Source organism: Mus caroli, unplaced genomic scaffold, assembly GCF_978045245.1.
Source record: "Mus caroli unplaced genomic scaffold, Mus_caroli_1 scaffold_2, whole genome shotgun sequence".
Classification (NCBI taxonomy): Eukaryota; Metazoa; Chordata; class Mammalia; order Rodentia; family Muridae; genus Mus; species Mus caroli.
In genome coordinates, this window is record NW_028227257.1 from 162,163,409 (window position 1) to 162,181,166 (window position 17,758).

Sequence of the window (17,758 nt, forward strand, 5' to 3'; positions counted from 1 at the left end):
AAAGAAAGGTCTAGGAAACAAGGCTTGTTTGCTTTCAGGATAAACGTGAGAGTTATTAATGAGCATGGTTTGGTGGGGTGTAAGACTCAGAAATGGGAGCCTCAGGCATGTAGAGCTGGCCTTTCTAGGAAACCGTGACCAAAGATGGATTTGACCCTGAGAGCCATCAGGGATGAACTTGCTACCATATATTTAAATTAATTTGTATAAAACTTGCTGAAGCCCACTCCCCCTTTTTTCAAGCCAAACTTCTTTGAGATGAATCTGCTGGCATTCACATTACTTGAACTTGGCCCTATGTGGAGCTTCCATCACAAATTCCTTATTCTGCAGCTTGATGAAGATGGACTTGGCCTCACCAAGGCTTCCAGGTGTTTCAAGCAATGTTTAGAAGGAACAGGTTGTGTATGTTACCCTGGAGGCTGCTGTTGGCAGTAGATAAAAGTTTTATAATGTTTTGAAATACATTTATAATTTAAAATTATATTGGTTTAGAATTTAGCATTTTATTTATGATAGTTGATGAATGTTGTGTTTTCAACCAAATACTTATTCTATTTCTCCTTTCAAAAGAAAACATAGACTTGAAACAATTTTATAACAATTCAGCCCAAAAAATAATTTGGAGAAACCTTAAGAGTCCCATTTTCTGACATTGCTTGCATAGATAGAATTTTTCTGAACAATCTTTTCATCCTTATACTAATGTAACAAACTGTTGTTGACTGTTAAAGCAAACACCATGAAAAAAATACAACTTTCCTACACTTCTTCCCATGAACCCATTTTTTTCCTCTTTGTTTTATTAGTTTAAGGTTCAAAATACAATGTTCTAATTTTTTTCAAATGGTTATATTCTAAATTAGAATTATTTTCTTTGTGCTCCTGGGAATTTATCCAGGGCCATGTGCATGCTAAGTAAACACATCCCCAAACCCAGGCTAGAATTCTTTCTGCAAGCGTTTTCATCTGTATTTCAAGGAAAGGGATTGAGTTAAGGCAAATTTTACAAAATCGTTTCTTTTTCTTGGAGCTGGGGATCACACAGAGAGCTCTGCAAGCTGGGCAAGCGCAGGCCACTGAGCTGCTTCAACAGGCCCATAAAATCTGCTTAATGTAATAAAACCCAAGAAAATATAGTCAACTCTGAACTAGGGTGAAACAGGGAATTGTATTATATAGTCAATTTAGTCCATGAAATTAGAAACCTGGACCTCCGTTACCAGTATTCATGTATTTACTCAGCTCCTCAAGCTTGTGTGTGTGTGTGTGTGTGTGTGCACGTGCTGATAGAAATAGGTCAAATTATTTGGAGTACTTTAAATTAGTCAGAAAAATGACAATTTAAATCATATTTACAGCTCTCTATAAAATACAGGTCAAATAAAAAATTCAGAGAATAATAATATGATGACTGGAAACATATGGGAGGGGGGTAAATCCCAAATACTCTGAATTTTTGTAAGATTTTCTTTTCTTTTTTAAAATTCAGTGAAGTATATTTATTTAGTTAGTTTTTTGAGACAGTCTTTATGTAGTCCTAAGTATATATATAAATAAATATACATAGATGGTATATGATATATAAAATGTATATAGGCCTAAGTATAAAAAATAAGTAAATGTATTTCTTAAATAGTGTAAGAAAATTGTTGGTCTTTCTAAAATAATAATTATGTAATACAGTTATTTGTGGATAGAAATGAAAATGAAGAGTAGTTTTATAAGACAACAGGTACCAATGGAAGAAATATTTTTTGTTTCAAGAATTTCTTTAAACACTATACATTCTCCTTTAAAAGTCTTTCTTGGGCCGGAGACATGGGTTCAATTCCCACCACTCACATGGTAGTTCACAGTCATTTACAACTCCAGTTTCAGAGGATTCAGTGGCCTCTTCTGACCATTAGGCATCAGGCATGCATGGAGTGCCCATATACACATATAGGCAGAACACTCGAAGACATAAAGTAAAACAGATAAATCTAAATAAAGAAATTTAAAATAAGTCTTTCTTTTAGTAACATGCACTAGAAATGTTGGGAAATACTTTTTGATTTCTCAGTTATAACCGAAGGAAAAATATATTACACATACATTTCTATATAGTTTGCAAAAGTTACCTTAGATTGTTTTGATAACAAAATGGATGTAAATAAAATATGTGACATAATTTTTTGTGAGACATTTTAATCAATGATTAAAGAGAATCTTCAAACTGATACTGTTAAATTATTTTCATTTCATTTTTTTATTCTTTATTTCTAAGTTGCTATGATCAATATTTGTCTGTTTATAGAGATGGTGGCATTTAATGTTTAAGTTGAGTCATAATAATGGTCTGTTAAATTAAAAGCAAGAGCAACTATAGGAAAGTAGTCATTTCGAAAGCAAACATCCTGCCACGAAAGGAGGGGGTGGCAGGGCATGTGTCATAAGAAACAGATTCAAATATTTACCTCAGCTACAAGTGTCTGTACATTGACATAAGTCGTTTAAAGAGAAGTTAATTGTATTCACTTAAGCCTTTTCTCTTAGTTCCCTTTATTAGAATTTTAGGGAATAGTATTCAATCTTGATCAGGTTTAAACACCCAGTATCAATATGATTCCTACAGTGGTTGGTAGAAAAAGCCACAGTGGGTGAGAGTGGTGTAACTCTTTGCTTTTCTTTCTCTCCACTTAATTTCCAGCAATAACAGCGCCGAGACTAATTATATATTAATAAATGCTTAGGCCATAAACTTCGGCTTGTTCTCTGACTTGCTCTTATTATCTTTTTTATTCTCACCTGGGCTCAGCTATGTGGCTGGTCTCATCTTGTCTTCTTACATCTGTCTCCTTAGCGAATCTCCAGAGTTCTGACTATTTTCCAGAATTCTCTCTCAACCTGACAGATGTCTCACCTCCTATTTCCTGTCTATGCTCATTGGCCATAAGCTTTTATATTGACAGGTGATGCTTATAAGAGATTCTCTCTACAGAGAGGTGGCTCCGTGGTTTTAAGAACACTGCCTGTTCTTCAAGAAGACCCAGGGTTTGATTTCCAGCACCAGCAAGGTGGCTCACAACCTTCTGTAACCCTAGTTCCAGGGTGTCTTAGGGTTTCCATTGCTGAGAAGAGACACCATAACCAAAGTAACTCTTATAAGACACAACATTTAATTGGGGCTGGTTTGCAGGTTCAAAGGTTCAGTCCATTATCATCATGGCAAGAAGCATGACAGCATCCAAGAAGACACAGTGCTGGAGAAAGAGCTAAGAGTTCTTTATCTTGATCCGAAGGTGGTCAGAAGACTGGCATCCTCAGGTAGCTAAAAGGAAGCTCTCAAAGCCCACCCCCACAGTGATACATTTCCTCCAGCAAGGCCACACCTACTCCAACAAGGCCACACCTCCTAATACGGCCACTCTCTGGGCCAAGCATATTCAAACATCACAGGGGATCCAATCCTAGGACAGCTAGGGCTACACAGAGAAACTCTGCCTTGAAAATATAAATAAATAAATAGAATTAATTTTTTAAAGATTTATTTATTGTTAAATATAAGTACACTGTAGCTGTCTACAGACACACCAGAAGAGGGCGTCAGATCTCATTATGGGTGGTTGTGAGCCACCATGTGGTTGCTGGGATGTTTATTATTAGCATGTGAGAGTACAGATGATATGTGTGGAGCATCATGTGCTATGTGCCCAGGTGGAGGTAGAGACGGCCTGTAAACGCAGTTCTCTTGCCCCCCTTTTATGTGGATTCTGGTGCTTGCAGTCGGGTTGCAAGGCTTGTACTACTGAGCAACCGTGTCTGCTGGAATTTTAATATCACATTTGTTTGTTTATTTCTTTATTTGAATGGGGACTGTATAAGTACGTGCATGTGGGCCCAGCATGTCATGTGTAGATACAACCCACTGGTGCACGTTCTCTCCTTCCATCATGTAGAAGCTATGACATATGCAAATGAGGGATGCATATGACAAATGAAGATTGTCGTATGCAAACATCTCTAAATCCCTATTCTAACCATCTAAAACATGAAAACAAGAAGGTGGCCAATACAACTCTATGCATTATAATGCCGCCCCTTTCTGAGGAAAAACAGTTAGCCAATTTCTGTTAATGACAACTGAATAAGTGATTTAATATTAAGGGAAATATTAAGGTTTAAGTGATAATTTTCAGTGTTAGAATTTATTTGCAGTTCTATGTAGAATGTTGTTTTTCTTTTTCTTTTTAAAGATTATTTATTATTATATGCAAGTACACTGTAGCTATCTTCAGACACACCAGAAGAAGGTGTCCGATCTCATTATGGATGGTTGTAATCAACCATGTGGTTGCTGCTATTTGAACTCAGGACCTTCAAAAGAACAGTCAGTGCTCTTAACTGCTGAGCCATCTCTCCAGCCCCCAATGTTGTTTTTCTAATAACATAATCAGTTAGAGCAAAATTTGTCGAAAAGAGATATTTAGAACCTTTTAGACAACATTTATTCAAAGGGATAATCACACTTTTGGGGGTTGTTTGTTTGTTTGGTTGGTTGGTTTTTGAGACAGGGTTTCAAAACCTAGTTGTGGCTGTCCTGGAACTCACTCTTTAGACCAGGTTTGTCTTGAACTCACAGAGATTCTCCTGCGTCTGCCTCCCGAGTGCTGGGTGCTGGGAGGCACCACCTCCCCCATAAGTCATACTTTTTGAAGAAGAAAATTTTCCTAGCTTTCCTTTACAAGTTTATTTTTATGTTGATAATGCTGTGGATCACTACAGTTGCACCAAATAAGCACCAGCTCTTCTCATGGCTGAAGTTGAGGGGATTTCTGACGGGATGTGGACAGTGGCAAGAACCTTCCTGTCTGTATAAAGACCCCTTTCATCAGGGGAGAGCCTGGCAAGTAATAGCCGCATGTAGGAACCTGTCCGATGATTGAAGGCAGAAGAGAGTGAGGAACTCGGGAAACTGAGTCAAACCCCATCCTGCCTGGCTCCTCTTTATGACCTTGGGCTACAGATATTTTCTCTACACCTCATTTCCCTCAAGTGTACCACAGAGATGACAAAGGTTTTCACAGGTTCTTGAGGAACCTTCCGAAATAATGTATCCATAGTAGTTTCAACCCAATGGCAGAATTCTGTGGTCGTGAATCTGATTTTACCGACATGGATGGCTTCTCAGTTAAGTGCATAACTGTTGTGCATGTGATTCACCATTCGGGGATCCCAAGTTCCCAGTTAGAAACTAAAATAAAAACCTTGGTGGCTACCTAGCGTTGCTTTCAGGAACTCAAAAAAAAAAAAAAAAAAAAAAAACCTGAATCATCTAGCGGTCTTATAATAACACTAATCATGTGATATCCTCTAAGGGCTTTTGGTTGGTTGGTTGGTTGGTTGGTTGGTTGGTTTAGTTTTTCGAGACAAGGTTTCTCTGTGTGGTGCTGGCTGTCCTGAAACTTGCTCCGTAGAACAGGCTAGACTCCAACTTGGAAATTCGCCTACCTCTGCCTCCTAAGTGCTGGGATTAAACGGGCACCACCAGTGCCTGGCTCTTCCAAGGTTTGATGATAATAATTTTCCTCCTTTCCCATCTTTTGATACAATCCTCCCCACTACCCCCAGGAGTCAGAGACCACAGTACCATCAGGCCAGCTTCCTCTAAGCCCCTGCCTCTGAAGAAGAGCTACCAGTTTTTACTCCAGAGTTTTAAAACATAGTTTTAGTATTATTTTAAAAGTGTGTGTGTGTGTGTGTGTGTGTGTGTAACTGAAATTACAGGTAGCTATTAGCTGTCCCGTAATGGATCCTGGGAATTGAACATAGGTCCTCTGCAAGAGTAGAATGTGCTCTTAACCACAGAACCATCTCTCCAGCCCCTCCAGGTTTTCTTGAAATCATTCTTTTGGTTAGTGCTCCCTTAGAAAGACTGAGGGGGAGCAAGTAGGTACAGGTTCTTGTTGTCAAGTCAGGCAGCTTGAATTCAATTCCTGAAACTTACATGGCAGAAGGAAGAAGTCAGCTGACTTGCATGTGTACAAGAGAGTACATGCGCAAGCACGTGTGCACACACACACACACACACACTACATAAATAAATAAATAAATATGCTTTATCATTCTTAAGTCTCAGAAAAAAATCAAGATACATTCATATTCTCTTTAGAATGGTCTCTTATCTAATTTCAAAAAATGGTTCTCACCCTTTTTACTGAGTGAAGTGATCTGTAAATTGTGATCCCTTTTAATCTATTTGAAATATCTTCTACAAAGACTCACATGAGTCCATAAGACACTGAGAAAAGAACCCATGGTTGACAACAATGAGAACTCTCATTCCCTGTGACTGAAGAACATGCCGTTGGGATGGAGAGGCTTAAGCTCTACGGCCCCACAATGTGGAGCAGCTCCTTGAGCACAGGCAAAGGAGAGCAGTAAGGTCAGCACGCCACACTCCCACGCTCAGGGTTGTTTCCCTCGTCTAACACACTCCCCAGCTCCCTTTCGCAGGTGTCATGATTGACACACCTGTGAACACAAAGAACCAATGAATGACTCCACCATCACAGCTTCACCATTCTGTACCATCGCTCAGAAGGGAAGGTTCTGTGTCTGGTTTAAACCTCATGGAAGAGGTTGGGGATGTGTCACAGCTGGGGCCTTGACGGGCCCTTCCTTATTTCTAATACCTCACAGAGAGTATATTCCACTCTCTGATTCTATTCACCACCGATGAATACATGGGTGGCTTCCAGGTTTTTGACAAATATGAATAAAGATGCATGGGCTGATTTTGCTAGGCGGGATGTTCTTCTTTTGTTGGATTCAGTTCAAGTGTGGAGTTGCTGGTGTGTATGACGTCTGTTTCCATAGTGGCCAGGCCACACCATTTCTGCCATCATTGTGTGGTAGTAAGTGAAAGTCCAGCTCTTCACATGCCCTTCTGTAGGTGGCTTTAAGTCATTTTGCCTCCTCCCCTTCGCATCTTTCTAGACAGAATCCTGCTATGTTGCCTGTTTTAATAACTATATAGTGGCATGTTCTAACACTAGGATCTTAAAGTGCATTTTCCCAGTGACTAATAATGAGCCTCTTTTCTCAGTGTTATTTGTAATGCACAGTCTTTATTAGTGAAAGTATATTCAAGTCTTTGGTCTTTACATCAGGTCATTTGTATTATTGAATTGTGGGTGTTCTTTATGGAATTTGCATGCATGCCTTTCATTAGAGGCACTGCAAATATTATTGTGGATCCCTCCTGGGTTGTACTTTCATACTTTCATCGTATCTTCCAAATAAAATACATTTTAATTGTGTAAGTCCAATTTTCGTGATGACTTACATTTTGAAGGCGCATCTAAAAATTGTCCTCTAAGTCATTAGGGATTTCTCCTTTGTTTTATTCTTGAAGTTATCTAGTTTTGATCTTACATTCACATTTGGTGATTAATCTTAAGTAGACTTTTATATATGGTAGAAGATGAATTAAGTTGTTGGGGTTTTTTGTTATTGTTTGTTTCCATATGAATATTTATTTGTCTTTTTTAAATGATTTACTTATATTTTTTAATGTGTGTAAGTATTTTGCCTGCATGTATGTGTAATATGTGCGTGTCTGGTGATCCTTGAGGCCAGTAGAAAATTCCAGATATCTGGAAACTAAAGCTATCGATGTTGGTGAGATGCTCTCTGGGTGCAGGCAACTAACCCTGCATCCTCTGCAAAAGAAGCCAGTGCTCTTATAACCACAATAATGGTTTGACTAATAATGGCCCCTACATGCTCATAGATTACAAGGCTTGGTCACCAGAGACTGACACTCATAGGAGGTGTGTCCCTGGGGGTGGGCCTTGAGCATAAAGCCAGGCCCAGTGGCTTCACTCTACCTGCAGATCTGGATGTAGAACTCTCAGATTCTTTTCCAGCACCATGTCTGCCTGCATGTTGCTGTGCTCTCTATCATGATAATGGACTGAACCTCTGAAACTGTAAACAAGCCCCAATTAAATACTCTCTTATAAGAGTTGCCATGGTCATGGTGTCTCTTCAAAGCAATAGAACACTGACTAGGACAACCACTGACCCATTTTTTTCTGGTGCCAATTTTGTTACCTTTAAGACTGATTTGCACTAAATTATTATCACATTTTTGTCAAAAATCAGTTGACATATTGGGCCTCCTATTTTGTTGATCCATATGCCTACCCATTTGCTAATATTACACAATACTGGCTATTACAGATTTATGTTAAGGTCTTAAAATCAGGTAGTGTGAATTTTCTAACATTTTTTTTCTTCAAGTTGTTTTGATAACTTCCTTTTGCTTGCTTTTCCCACATTATAGAGTAACATCATTGATTTATAAACAATAGCAAAAGCCTATTGATATTTTTATCTTACCTATTGGCTTACTTTAAAACAATCTTATAGCCTAGGCTAGATTGGAGCTCAATATATTGCCAAAGCCAGTCTTGGACTCAGCATGCTGTAGTCTCTTAAGTCATGTGATTATAACTATGCACCATGCTGTCTGGCTTTGTATGACCTTATAACCACACCAGAACTCATTCACTACTTCCGGTAGGTTTTACAGACTCTCGGATTTTCCTGTGTAAATAATTCTGTCTTCTGTAAACAGAAGTAGTTTTATTTCTTTTTTCCAACCTCTAAGTCTTTTATCTCCTGCTCATGCCTTAATACACAGGCAAGGATTTTCAGTATGAAAGTTGAATAGGAACAGTTAATGTGAACATAATTATGTTGTTCATGTTGCTTATTTTCAACTGGAGGGTCATAAATATGAATGTTAACTACATTTGTGTTGGGCTCTAAATATTTTTTGTCTTATTTCATAAAATAAGAAAATTAGGCTTCCTCTGATGAATATTATTAGAAGCTATTTATAATCCCAGCACTTGGGAGACTGAAGTAGGAGAATTGCCATGAGTTTGAGGCCAGTCTGTTTACATACTGGGTTGTAGACCAGCCAACCTCAAAAAAAAAAAAAAAAAGCACCCCTTTGTAACTTTACTTTTTTTAATGTCTATTTTAGACGATGGTTTTTAAACACTTTAACCTTCCTTGGAGCCCACCACCCACCAAAGGTAGTGGGAAAGAAAGGATACGGGGGAAGTGGACCTGATTAGAAAGGTTCTTTGGACAACTCCCCCCTGTGTTGTCTGGAACGCAGCAGTTCAGTTCAGAGGTTAGCAGCAGCAGCTTGATCCACTAGCAAACACTTCACAGATACACCAGTTAGGTAGAGTCAGGATAACAAACATGAATCAGCAGAGGTGGCACTACCTAGCAGAGACAGCCAGGCTTTGGCACAAGTCAGCAGGAGGGACCTAGAGGGATGCCAGGAGAAGTTCTGGCTGTGCCTCTCGAAGGGAAGATCAGCAAAGATAAGAGACCAACAAGCATTGCACAGTGAACTGTACCAGCAAGCCAAGCTCTGGCTCTGTCACTCTGTCCAGTCCTACTTATATCCTCCAAACATCATATGTCCTCCACGTGTCTTGCCTCAACACATGCATCTGTCTCAGCTGACGTTACTCTGTCAATCAGCCCAAGACTGTGGAAGCTGCAAGAAGCAACCAGCACACCACCAGAAGTTTTTTGGTGAATTTATCTCTGTGGAGTCCCAACATATGCAGCTCAACTATGAAATGTAAGGTGGATCAATACATGTGTGTTGTTAGCAAAGAATCTTTTTTTTTAAAGATTTATTTATTGTTATACATAAGTACACTGTAGCTGTCTTCAGACACACCAGAAGAGGGCGGCAGATCTCATTACAGGTGGTTGTGAGCCACCATGTGGTTGCTGGGATTTGAACTCAGGACCTTTGGAAGAGCAATCAGTGCTCTTACCCACTGAGCCATCTTGCCAGCCCAGCAAAGAATCTTTCATCACGTGCCTACTTTAGCAGAACATCCTCTCTCCTGTGTCGCTTAAGCAAAATGTTCCTTCATGTGTGTTGTGGTAAATCTCCAACCCAAATATGCCCTGACAATGAAAACAGGACTCAGTTAATATGAATACATGCTGTGCCCCTAGATTGGGCAGATCTACTGCTACACTACCATCTTCCACATCTATGAGACCCCTTAGAGCTTGCAGTTTCTCTAGGCCATGTGCTTCTGCTCTGCTTTTCTTCTTCCTCCTCCTCTACATCCTCTCCCTCTTCCATTTTCTCCTTCTCTCTCCCCACCTTCTGCTCCACCTTCCCTTTTATCTGCTCAATCATCAGTTCTCCTTCATTTTACAAATTAAGGTGGGAAGTAGGTTTCAGGAAATCACCTGAGTACTAACTCATTCCTTGTTTGAAGCCACTCACAAGAGAACAGAATTAACATCAAATAGAATTAGCCCCAGGGCTATCCACAACACATGTGTTTGACCCAGCAAAACACTATCCAACCAACTTTCCGAAGAACCCTTAAGTTTCCACTTCAAGGATCCAGTATTGATGGTGGTGTAGCAGAAGCCAGAGGCCTCAAACCAGACCAATGACTCTTTGCAATAAATATTTACGAATAAAGACATGTAGACAAAAGGGTATACTGTGAGACATACTGTGACACACTACAGCGCCCATAAAGAGATGGCTTTTTATATTTTGTTTTGTTATTCTTAATTGTTTTTAATTTTTATTTTCTTGGGGGGGGGCAGTTGCCAGGGTGCAGAGCAAATACAAAGGAACAGGTGGATGAGTGGGATTGGGATTTGTGGTGTAAAACTCACAAAGAATCAGTAAAAAGTTTTAAAAGAGAAAAAGGAGGAAAGAAAAAACAGAGGAAAGCAACATACCACATTCCAATCATTAAAGAGAAACCTTCTGCTATGCACTGGGGCAATGGGCAGGTACCTAGAAGACATGACCCTACCCACCAATGGTTCCGGGTCATGAAAATGAGAGTTCATTTGCAAGGAGAGAGCATGGATTGGGAAAACTGAAGGAAATGCTCCTGGAAAGGTAAGCCTAAGAACAAGGTTCTTGTGCTTGTGATCTAAGGGCACAGGTGTCACCTCAGCTGGTAGCATTGTTTGCACAGGTGTCCTCTCATCTCAGCTGGTGGACAGGTGTCATCTCAGCTGGTTGCATTGTCCACATGGTAGTGTTCACATGGTATTGGTTTTGCAGACATGAAAGATGCAAGACTAAAGGAGTCATAGAATCTTGCACTTCAGTTCCAGAGAGCTGGAACAATGTGCTGGCAATGTGTGACAGGTTGTGTGAAGCTGTGAAGGTGAAGTCAAGGTTGCAGTGGAGACTCATGTGTGTTGTAGATGCCACTTCCATCTACCAAGAAAATCTGGACTGGAGTTGGTCCAAGACAGAGGCTGTGTGTGCTGCAAACATGGCTGGAGGGATGGACTTATCCACGTCCTTTGGAGTCCAGATGATTCTGTCACCATTCACAAATGCCTAACATGTGGATTCGAGATTCTCTGATGTGTTTCTGTCTCCCTCTGGTCTGATCATTTTTTTCTATGACCCACTTCCTTGGGAAATCCTGCCTCCCTCCCCTGCCACTGTGACTTCCCCATCATGATGGATGATGCCAAACTGTGAGCAGAAGCAAACCCTTTCTTCCTTTGGTTAAGTATCTCATCACAGCAGTGAGACTAGTAGCTAACATAGCCCACATCCTGAAGAAAGGCTTTTGCTTCCTTCCTTTGAATGAAGGCTTATCTGTAGGGATTTTTAAAATGAGTTACTGAAAGGATATTTATCTCATTACAAATGGATCGATGGATGCGATGCAACATGTTTCTTATTCCTAAGAAATAGACTTGGATTTACTACTGTGCAATCCTGGTGGAAACACAGTGTGGTTGTGGCTACTCTAGACAACAATTTGGCATTTCTTTATATGTATTTTTTTATGTCAGCAATTCCACATATTTGAATTTATTCCACCAAAATTAAAATGTACTTCCACTTCAGTGGGAACTTAAGGGGTCTTTGGAAAGTCGTTAGATGGTGTTTTGTTGAGGCACACATATGAAGGAACATTTAGTTAAAGTGGACATAGGTGTGAAAGGCTAAGGCAGACTCATGAAGGAACATTTCACTGAAGCAGACACAGGAGAGAGAATGATCTGCTAAAGCAAGCATGTGAAAGGACACATGATGAAGGATTCTTTGTTAACAACATGCATGCATTGGTCCTCCCTCACTGTGTAGTTGAGCTGCATTTGTCAGGACTCCATAGAAAAAAATGCACCAAAAAACTTGTGATGATGTACTTCGGTTTCTTGCTGCTTTTGAGGACTTGGGATGATTGGATGCACATGCTGAGGCAAGCCAAGGCACATGGAGGACACATGATGTTTGGAGGGTATAAATAGGACTCCACAGAGTGGTAGAGACAGAGCTTGGCTTGCTGGTACAGCTAGCTGTGCGATGCTTGTGGGTCTCAAGTCTTTGCTGATCTTGGCTTCCCTGAGAGACACAGCTGAGAATTTCTCTTAGTGTTCCTCTATGTCCCTCCTGGTGACTCGTGCCAGGGCTTAGGCCTGGCTGTCTCTGCTAGGTAGTGCCACCACAGCTGATTGGGGTTTGCTATCCCAACTCTACCCAACTGTACTGCTGGTGTATCTCTGAAGTGTTTGCTAGTGGATCTAGTTGCTGCTGCCTGATGACCTGTGAACTCAACTGCTGATTTCCAGACAATACAGATGAAAGTTGGTCCAAAAAACCTTTTTAAACAGGTCTACTTCCCCCATATCCTTTTTTTTTCCCACTACCTCTGGCAGGTGGTGGGCTATAAGGGAGGTTAAAGTGTTTAATAATTATCATTAAAAATAGGATTTGAAAAAAATTAAACTACATTTCACAGAAACTCAGCCCGCAAATCTTTATACAGGTTTTACTTATAACTGTCAATAACTAAAAGCCATCCATATGTTCATCAGCGCTGGATGAGGCACAGAGTGGTGTATCATATAGTGGGAAGTAGTAGAGAGCAGAAAGGGACTGCTGATGTGCCGACAGTGGCAAATCCCCAGGTTGTTATATGAGGTAAAACCAGACACAGACTGAACGATTCCGTTTGTGTGATGTTCTAGAAATGGTGGATTGATAAAGAGGCAGAGAAGCTCCGGTGGCTCCCTGAGGCTCTGATACTCAGGTGTGCTTCCGAACCCATCCCTTCTCAGCCCAGCCCAGGGTCTGTGGGCTAACAAAATTCATCACTGGGCTGATTTATATAAAAGTGGGTGGAAATGAGACTTAGGAAAAGGGAAGATTAAGAAGTAATGTGAAGTCACTGTCTTGGGGAGAAAAGCATCAGTCCACAGTTACATCATGAGTCACCAGGTGAATGTACTGACTGTCCTCTACTTTATGGCTCAAGGTGTTTGTCTTCATAGCTCTTCACATGGTTGAGGTTCACAAGCAAAGAAAGAACGCAATCCACCGTTCCAATAACACTGCACGCCTAAAGGTCCTATCTACATAGAGCTTCTGGAATTCTTAAAATGGCTACAGTAGTAATTAGTAAGAGATTACCTCCATGTATGCTCCAGTTTTTCTTGTGGCTGGAGAGACACCTCAGTGATTAAGAGCATGCATTGCTCCTCCCGAGGACCCTAGTCCAATTCCTGGCCCTCATCTGCAATCTCATTGCCATCAGGTTCAGAATATCCAATGCCCTCTTTGGGCTTCCTTGGGCACATAGACTCATGTGCACCTACACACATCTGCATAAATAATAAACACCTTTTTCAAAGAGAATGTTTCCTTAAAGTTTATTTAGTAGCAACTTTTAGTAGCCAATAATATTCATGTCAGAGAACAGTGAGGTAACTTTCTTTCCGTCTTTCTTCCTTTTTTCCTTTCTTTCTTTCTTTCTTTTTTTTTTTTTTTTTTTTGAGACAGGATTTCTCTCTCCTGGAACTCACTCTGTAGACCAGGCTGGCCTCTCCTGAATGCTAGGATTAAAGGCATGCACCACCACTGCCTGGCCAAGGTAACTTTCTTAAACTAATGATGTGAAATCACAGGTTTGAATCGTTTTTTGTTTGTTTGTTTGTTTGGTTGGTTGGTTGGTTTTTGTCATTTATGACTTTTGACTTATTGTTCAGCAGTACTGACTTGTGTGCTCCTGGGGCAGACTCCTTAGCCTCGTTAAGCTCAGTTTCCTAATTCATAAGAATAATGGGCATAATATTTATTTCCTTGTTGGGTAAGGTTATCATGTCAACTCAATATAGTAATCTTTAAAATGCTCAGTGGCACAGGCTCAGAATCTAGGAGCCTCTTAACTTCTATTTCTTAAGCAAAACCTACTAAGAGTTTTAAAAGTACCTGCTGTCATTTGACAAAGGACCATAAAATGCCTCAGCAGGTGTCTAATCTCACCCATTGCAAAATTGTCATTATTAACTAGGAACCCACAGATTGTATCAACAGTGAATCTTCCTCTTTGAATTCTGTTCTCTTTTTCTCGTAGGGCCTTGCTTTGTGCCTCAGGCTGGTCTCAAATCCACAAACCTCCTGCTTCAGCCCCCCAGGTGAACAGTGCACTCAGCTCCTTCAGTGACAAGCACGGTCGTGTTCACCACTGAGTCCCCGTCCCCTTTATACTGCATCCTTTAAAGCATGGCAAATCCTAGGCACTAATGAAATGTTCACTGAATAAATATTGTTTTTTTCTGATCATGCCTCCAAATTTTAGAGTTACCAGTTTTTGTTTGTTTGTTTGTTTGTTTGTTTCTTCTTCAACTTCAAGAGCCCATTGGAATAAGACACTCCCAGTTAAAATCCCAGCAAGTTTCTTTTTCTTCTCTGTAGAAACAGAGAGCTGACTCTAAAATTAATGCAGACCTGCAAAGGATGAGATATACCTTACAAGACCTTGGCAAAGATGGGACTGGGGGACAGTTTTGCAGAAGGCCCAGATTTGATTCCCAGCACCCACATGGTAGCTCATAACCATCCATAAATAACTCTAGTTCCACAGGATCTGGTGCCATTTTCTGACCGTCATCAGCACCAGGCACACATGTGGTGCATAGGTGCAGTCAAAACATTCACACACAGAGTAAAATAAATACATTTAAAACGATTGTGAAGAACATAGTTGGAGGAGATTCGCTGTTGGGAGCCAGGCCTTTTGTGGTGATGAGAATAATGTAATTCTTGTGGGTAGGTAGGCAACCTGCTCATTCAGAACAGACTAGAAAAGCAGTAACTCTCTGTGTGTGTGTGTGTGTGTGTGCGTGTGTGTGCGTGTGTTATCTGATTTATGATTTGGGTGACACTGCAGGCAATGAGAAAAATATTGATATTGGATCAGTTAGATATTAACAAGGAGAAAAAAAGTACCTATGCCCTACACCAAAAATAATCTCCCGATAGCTTGCACACAGACAACAGTGCTTGCCAAGGGAGGAAATCTTTTTGACACTGCCAAGACGGTTTGCCAACCATACAAACAGGTAACCACACCAAAACCATAAAAAGAAGATTTGCCAAGGCTATATTAAAATAAAAAAGTCTGTTCATCAGAAGAAGCCCTTAGGAGAATAAAAAGGAGCTGTGTGGTAGGGTACCTGTATCCTCAGTGCATAGTCAGATGCATGATGCAGGAGAATCAGGAATTGGAGACCCGCCTGGGAGGCATTAGCAAGCCCCTGGCGAGAGACAGGGGGCAGGGGTGGGAAAGAGAATTTACAAAAGAAAAGGCTAACAATACTCTGACAAAGGAAGCATCCAGAATACATAAAAACTACTATAAATCAAGGAAAAGAAACAATACCAACTGGAAAATGGTCAAAAGACTCAGACATTGACAAAGATGATGTAAAAAAGCCCAAAGAGCCTTTAAGAAAATGATTAATTCCATTAAACAATGGAAAACTCAAACTAAAACCATATTACTTTTACCAAATATTTAAAGACTTAGCACCACCCTCTTTAGAATAGAAGAAAACACTAAGCCATTCTGTGTGGCCAGCACAATTCCTGTGGAAACCAGGAGGATGCAGGTGAAGACATCTTCAGACCAGTACTCCCCACGGATAATCAAACAGAAACCCTCAACAAATTGGGCTTCAAACCTAACAGCGTATACCTAAGAGAAGTATACACTCTCTCGTATGGATTGGCTTATTGTTGTTGCTGTTGTTTTTGGTTAGGGTCTCACCACTTGGCTAAGGAAAGCCTCAGACTCTCAATCTTCCTGTCTCCAGCTCATGAGTGCTGGAATTTCAAGAATGTGCCACTATACCTGGTGTGTGAGTTAAGTAGGGGTGCAAAGGTGGTTCAAATCCAAGATAATCAGTGCACTACAACACGGGATGAAGGGAAAACACACACACACACACACACACAGAGAGAGAGAAGAGATACAGAGACAGATGGATACCCACAGAGACAGACACAGACACATACAGAGAGACAGAGACAGACACATACAGAGAGACAGAGACAGACACACAGACACAGAGAGACAGACACAGAGAGAGACAAACGGAGAGACACAGGGTGAGAGGGAGAGAGACGAGACCCACAGTTGTTTCAATTGGTTTAATTAAAAGAAAAAGACCTTTGACAAAACCCTTTTGTAAAACAGAAAGGGTTTGGAAGGATGACAAAGTTAACAAAGTAGGGAGACAAGAGACCTGCTTATTGTGCTAATGGGCACTTTTACGCAGGAGTCCTCCCGCGGTAGAGTATGTGCCTTGCAGGCACAAGGCCCTGGGTTTAATTACTAGCACTGCAAAGAAGGGGAAACATGTTTGTGAATGACTTAAAGCTAAGGTTGTCCTCAATGGTGAAAGATACATTTTCCCAAGATTAGTAACAAGATAGAGGAATTCATTACACTCTCTATTATTCAATGCTTCAGGTTCTAGGAAGAGCGTTAAGGGACATCAGGACTTCAAGATGGGGTTGCTCGTGCCATTAAAGAAGAAGCTCATGGGAGTCAAACTTGGAGAGCTGCCGAGCTGGATCATGATGCGGGATTTGACCCCCAGTGGCATTGCAGGAGCCTTTCGGAGAGGGTATGACCGGTATTACAAGTACATCAACGTTCCGAAAGGCAGCATCTTGGGGATTAGCATGATCCTGGCAGCCTGCATGGTTTTCCAGCTACTGCATTTCTTACAAGGAACTCAAACATGAGCGGCGACACAAGTACCACTGAAGAGGGGTTGCTGGAGGGCATTGCATGGCCGAGCATAACTGCCTGCCCGACTCCGACCTAGGAAGATTTCAACTGGCTGAACCTTCATATTTTGACTGAGAACTACTGTTCAATAAAAGGTGACTGGTTCACGTACAAAAAAAGAAAGAAAGAGAGAGAGAAGGAAAGAAAGAAAGAAAGAAAGAAAGAAAGAGAGAGAGAGAGAGAGAGAGAGAGAGAGAGAGAGAGAGAGAGAGAGAGAGAGAGAGAAAGAGCTAAGGAAAATGTAACAACAAAGCATATCTAATTTGCAAACAAAGAGAAGTAGAAGATTTGTAATGAGAAAGGTCATCAGAAGCAGGGGTATCAAAGATTGCAAAACTAAGCATGGCAACTAGAAGGCAAATTCTCGAAGCTGCAAAGTGAGAGGTTAGCACTCAATAAAACAAGCTTGGTTTTATTCTTTTTTTTTTTTTTTAGATGGGGTCCTGCTATGTTCCCTAAGCTTGTCATGAGCTTCTGGGCTCCACATATCTACTGCCTCAGCTTCATGAGTAGCTGGGATTCCAGATAGCTAGGATTCTCCTGCACCTAGCCGAAGTACTGAAGCCGATCTTCTATAAACCAAC

General features: G+C 40.7%; 1 pseudogene; it reads left to right on the plus strand.

Annotated features, from left to right (window-relative positions):
• Nucleotides 1-16,888: 16,888 nt before the first annotated feature.
• LOC110290551 (ATP synthase F(0) complex subunit f, mitochondrial pseudogene) lies at nucleotides 16,889-17,205 on the plus strand (annotated as a pseudogene).
• Nucleotides 17,206-17,758: the final 553 nt, after the last annotated feature.